Source organism: Protopterus annectens, chromosome 9.part0 (genome assembly GCF_019279795.1).
Source record: "Protopterus annectens isolate FY-2018-M chromosome 9.part0, PAN1.0, whole genome shotgun sequence".
Taxonomy (NCBI): domain Eukaryota; kingdom Metazoa; phylum Chordata; order Ceratodontiformes; family Protopteridae; genus Protopterus; species Protopterus annectens.
This window is the reverse complement of record NC_056743.1, coordinates 1,062,606,047-1,062,612,046: the sequence shown is the minus strand read 5'-3', so window position 1 is coordinate 1,062,612,046 and position 6,000 is coordinate 1,062,606,047. Positions and strand designations below refer to the sequence as shown.

General features: G+C 37.5%; 1 protein-coding gene across 1 annotated transcript in view; it reads left to right on the top strand.

Annotated features, from left to right (window-relative positions):
- VDR (vitamin D receptor) overlaps positions 1–6,000 on the top strand; it is a 1,187,212-nt gene that overhangs the window by 532,827 nt on the left and 648,385 nt on the right. The window lies entirely within an intron of this gene.

Here is a 6,000-nt window from a genome sequence, read left to right as displayed (position 1 = left end):
AACCAGATCAAGGGCATTAAGTTTGCAGACTTACACAATGAACCAATCAATGCTTTAAGTGCCTGGTTTTAACATGGACTTTAAACTAATTTGCTTTATTAAACCTGGAGGCATTACAGCTTTAAAACATCATTATCCACTGATGTTCTTTTAACTTGACAAGTTGAGATGTACTGCCACACTTTAAACATCCAGGACCTGAAAATAAACACACAGATGATCATTGTGTAAATAAGACATTTATGTCATCATTATTTTTTACTGAATGAGGATGTTCACTGATACTTGTAAACACTGTTGTCTTATCCACCTAAAAAAAAAAAACACATTTAATGTAAAGTAGTAAGTAAAATAAGTTGTATATGTTAGTGTGCAAAACCAACAGATGGATATTTTTGATAATTTTCTGAACACAATGTATTTTAAGCATTTGAAAATTTTGCAGGTTGTCCAAGACTTTTAATTAAAAGTTTCACTTGTCATAGACTATATGCAAATATTTTTGTTACTGCTTTTTTTTGTAAAAGAACAGAAATGCATTTCCTACAGTGCTGAACAACTCATTACCATCCTCAAAATGCATCATTTGTTAAAAATAATCTTCTGACAGAAGTGTCAACTAAAGAGCAAGTGTAGAACACTTCATTGAAGTGATTAAGCTCCAGTTCGTAATGCTTTCTGTATTGTTGTATGTCTTGTAGTCTTCAGTTCTTGCATTAAAACACCATTAGAAACTTCCCAAACTGACAATAAATATTGTCATTACAAATATGAAATCTTATTCCAATGTTGTCATGCAGCAGTTGCAGTAGCTGGCCACCGTGATTGTAACTGATTTATTTCATTAATGAAAAGAAACACTTTATGGTCCAAAACAGTTCCCAGTAAGTGACATACAGTAGTGATTAAATTCCTAGCCTTATTTCTTGTTTGTTTTTTATTATATATTTGGTCTTTTTGATGCCATAATATGTGAGTTTGTACAAGTTTTGTCCATTCTCACCTGTACAAGTCATGTTTTATTAACTTAAAAAAAATCTGGTTTTAAAATAAACCTTAAAAATAGGATCTGAAATACTTAGTGTAACCAGCAAATATTTTACAAGAAGTGTTAAATGTTCTGAGATGCATAACCGGGTGAAACCTAATCCATTTTTAAACAGAAGGTTCATCTGTAGACATGTTTTTAACCTCTATGACAGCGTTTCTGCTTCCGGGCGTACAGATATTCCTGTTTGGCTACCAGCTGTAATATTTTTGTCCATATCGTTATGTTCTTTGTGTTTGCAGATGTCTGTCAGTCGCTGCTTCTTGTAGCATATTCGCTAAGATGATCTCAATATTTTTACTTCACACTAATAAAGTGAGGAAATCCAGAAAAAAAATTGAGTCGTTACTGTTTGGGCACATTCTTTCTTTGAGCGAACAAAAAAACAAGCTGTAACTTGACTGGAAAAATTGCCTGAAAAATACAAGTTCATTTAGCTGTGCAGTGAAATACTGAATATAACATTTTTGGCTTAGATGCCTTCTTCTTAGGAATCCTGTATAAAGAAATACATAGACCTAAATAATGGAAGAATGCAGGTAGAGAGTTATTGCAGGCTTTCAGATAAATGAATGCAGGTAATGTCATGTTAAGACTGCTTTGAACAAATGACATATAGCTGTTTTCCTAATTGTAGTGGGAACCATGAACTGCTTTCCTCATTGTTTCTGAGATTTATTTGATACTAGTGGAGTGAAAGCTGCATGTGACCTTGTAGGCAGGAGTGGAATATCATCTATATGGGTGTAAAACTCTTCTGTTAAGAAGAAATGTATTGTTTCAGATGTGGGGACATGGGAAAACCTCCCTAGAAAAGTGCTACTCTTTTAAAACACAGTGTAGAGGACTGGGCATGGCCGTGCTTCAGCAGGATTGGTAACAAAGTAAAATACAGTGGGTGGCTTTCATAGGAGATTGGATTGGCAGGAAATGATTTATGTGTGTGCAGCTTATGTGAAGAAGATGACAATACATTTGGAGAAAAGCATGTACAATATACAACTGAAGACAGACTGGGTGAGTTCATAAGGCCTTCTCTAATCAGTACTTGCATAACTCTGACAAGGACAGTGTCAAGTGAGACTTGCTGTGCAGATGTAGCTGCAGTCATTTTATTTTACAGTTTATACTTTTTAGGTTTAGCAGTGGGTTTTATGACCTTTTCTATCGGGTGGCACATAGAGGGATGGAGACCTGACTACATACCTTTCTATCTCTGAGAATTCAAAGATGATAGCACTGATCCTTAAAATCATATCAGGAAGAGGAACACATTCTTTCACAATAGAAAGGATTTATTTGTTCGACCCTGTATACATAACAAGGCTTGATTTGGAGGAACATCATAAATCTAAGAGGAGCAAGGCTAAGAGGTGTGCCTGATTGTGATTTAAATGACCTGGATTCAGATAGCTAGCCAGACACTGGAGGAGTCAATGGTAGAGCAGAGACAATACCTGTTTACCTGTTGTGGAAGGGAAGGTGTGAGGATGAGCTTTGTGTGTGGGGAGGAGCACCAAAAGCCACATACTCCAGTGTAGACAGGAGTCAACAAGGTCATTGCCCAAATGCTGTGAAGCAGGAGTAAGATGAACACGTGACTGTGTAGGGAGGGACAGTCCCCTCACAACAACATTGCCTTTCCCCTCGCATATTGTCCAGCATGTCAGAGGGATGGGCTACATAACCAAAAAAAATCCTTTTCACAAGCATCTTATAGGATGCTGCAGGTTGCTATACAGCAGTCTGCTTCCCATGCTACAGTTTTCACTGCCCCCCCCCCCCCTTCTCTGATAGTTATCCTAGATGACTGGTGGCCTATGGTGTGGAGGTTGGTAACACTAAACAGGAAACATAGATAATTAAGAGCACCAGCCAATAAGTAGTTAAACTGAAGAAAGGAAGGAGCCAAAAATTGTATTCATTAGCTTTATTTCTGCACTTACACTTTGTAAAAGTGATATACATAGCAAAGCAAAATCTAGTAATAGTGCATTTCCCTGGAATGGTGTACATTCCCTCCTGATACAGCTTTTAATGGGTTTCATTGACATCTTGACGTTTATTGTTAGGTACATTGGGAAGACGTTTTGCTTTAGAGGTACTGCAGTCTTCACCATTCACTTCAGTTACAATTGCACAGCATCATTAGAGAAAATAGTACCTCGTCTTATCTATTTCTGAAAGATTACATCTTAAAATGGCAAAGTCAGAGACATAAATGCTCTGCCAGATACACTGGGTGGTAAATTTAGTGAGCTTATGGACTTGTTTGATTTTTGCTTTAACAATATAAATGATATTTTCTTTCAAGAGCTTGTTGTAATGTTATTACATAGTTCGAACTTTGGGGAGAGGATCCTCTAAAATTTAGTCTGGTTCCCTATGATGTATTAGGTTTCCATTTTTCTATTGAATTGCAAGGAAATTGTCGAGAATATGCAGTGAAAGCTAATCAAACAATATAACTTTATTTTTCACTAATGGTGTTGAATTGATCAAGTATTTCATCAGGCTAAAAGTAATATACCAGCAGTTTCTGAAAAATGTAGTATTTTTTCAGTTATAGACGTGTTAAGTACGTTACAGTAGCATTAATATTAAATGCCACTTAAATCAGTCTGTTCATATGTCTTGCCCACTGCTAATATTTTGGTTGTCATTGCAGTTTGTGGGGTAATCATTTAAAATGCCAGAACTCACATAGCCAAGTACTGAAATATGAAAACTGGCTGAAAACCCAGACACTTGCTTATACCAAGTCTGAGATTGCCATATCAGAATATTCCCTTTTCTCCAAAGTATGGAGATCTCAGAGTTTGTGTATATTTGTTTTGAGAGTTATGGGGCAGAGGGTGGCTTGCTTCTTATACAAAAGAAGTTTAAAGGTAAAGAATGTTTAATATTCCTTACTATCCTGTATTTTCACTATTTATGTTTTTCTAGTCTTTCAGGATTCTGCAATTTGAGGCTGTATATTTCAAAAGGGAGCCAAGTAAAACGAAAAGCTGTAGTTTAGCCTTTCTCCCCCATTACCACCACAGGAAGTAGCTTTACATCCTCTTATATAATTTCAAATCTTTTTTGTAAGTTCATAGATGTATACTGGGCTAATGACCACTAGGGCCTTTAAAAGCCTAGTTGTGCAACCCAAATGCAACCCACAACTCTGATTTGTATAGGTGGTGATTTACTGATTGCCTCTGTTCATTAAAGATACAGGAGCCAGACCAGGGGAGAACTTTGGATTACCCCATCCATTGGTGCAAATTGTGCTTAAATAGATAGGGATGAAATCTGCTTTAAATAGATGAGGAACCTGTTCCAGAGAGTGGGAATTTGCTGAGAAAAGTTCTCTCTTTGTCTCTCTCCAACTGTCCTATTTATATCACAAGCAATATTTACATCTCTTAGACTAGTAGTTCTCATGCTGCTTGTTTTGCAGATGTACAAAATGTTCATCAAAATAGAGTCCAGGGATGCCTTGTATGATAGGCAAAGATCGCCTTTCAGAACTCTGTATGATACCAAGTCAAGAAACAGGGCTTTGAGGAAATCAGAGGGAATTGTGCTTTCTCCTGTATTCCTTTTGTAATGAACATTTGTGGATGTTGTAGTTGCTGCATATGTCTGGTCAGGTACATATCAAAGGAGGCATTATACTCATTGATGGGTCTGAGGGATGAGTATAGTAGTAGACCTCTCTGGAACTAGATGCCATGGCCTTGCTTATAAGCTGAGCAACGTAGAAGGATTTTCGTAGTACCTTGGACACATGTTGGTTAAAGGCTAGATTATTATCAGTATGAGTTCCTAGATCCCTGACTAGTAATTCTAACATTTAGTGGTGTTTTATTGATAACATAGTTACCCAGAGTGGTAGATTTCCCAAATGGCTTTGACACCAAGCATTTGTCTGTATTAGACCTTCGAGGGGTGTTCTCATAGAGGGATTTGATGACTGCTTCCAGTTTACAAACATCCATAAGCTTGGTTAGTAAAGGGCCTTTGAGATTGGCATTGAAATCTGAGAAATAGATGCTAAACAGGCGTCAGCTGAGAACAGAGCCCCAGGGCAGTGCCCCTGGTGACTAACCTCTTTGTGAAGGTGGCCTGACTGATTCTAACCACCTGAGTCCCATCACTGAGCCATCAAGCTACCCAGTGTATTGCAAAGGAGTTTACACCTAGTTTAATAAGTTTGTTGACCATGCACAAGTGAGGTAATGTATCATGCTTTAGCCAGATCTAGGTAGGCAGTATGCAGTGTTTTCCTCTCATCCATTGCTTTGATGACCTTTTCCAAGATGTCCACCAGATTCCATAAGCAGGATCTTCCTTTGACAAAGCCAGACTAAGATAGATCCAGTGTCTGGGGGTCTCCAGTGTCCTTTTTGATAATTTCCACAATAAATATTTGCATGGCTTTGCAAATATGACTAATCAGACTAATGGGTCTGTAGTTTTTAGGATCTCTTGAAGGTCCACCCTTGTGAAGGGGGATGACTGTTGCAGTTTTCCATTCATATGGCATAAAGCCTGTTTTAGATTATAGTTAAATAATGACTCCAGGGGTCCTGATAAGTCATATTTTAGACTATTCAGGAAGTATCCTGCAATGTTATTAGACCTCATTGAGGACATATTTTTGGCTTTAGTGAGTGCAGCCAGTTTAAAGTTATAATTGTGGAGAGGTATGTTTGAGGATATTTTTGAAGGGTTGGGTTAGGGTGAGAAGGGAGTAAAGATGGAACTAAATTTGTCCACTAACAGGTTCACCATATTGCCAGGCTCATTGAATGTGGCACTATGAAGCATCAGTTCAGCACATTGCTGTTTGCTCCCCTTGAGGTTTTTGATATAGTTGTTGAAGGCCTTATGGTTAACTTTCAGCTGTGAGGCTCTCTTAACTTCAAAGTTGACTTTTCTTGACCTAATTAACCCTCTTATTT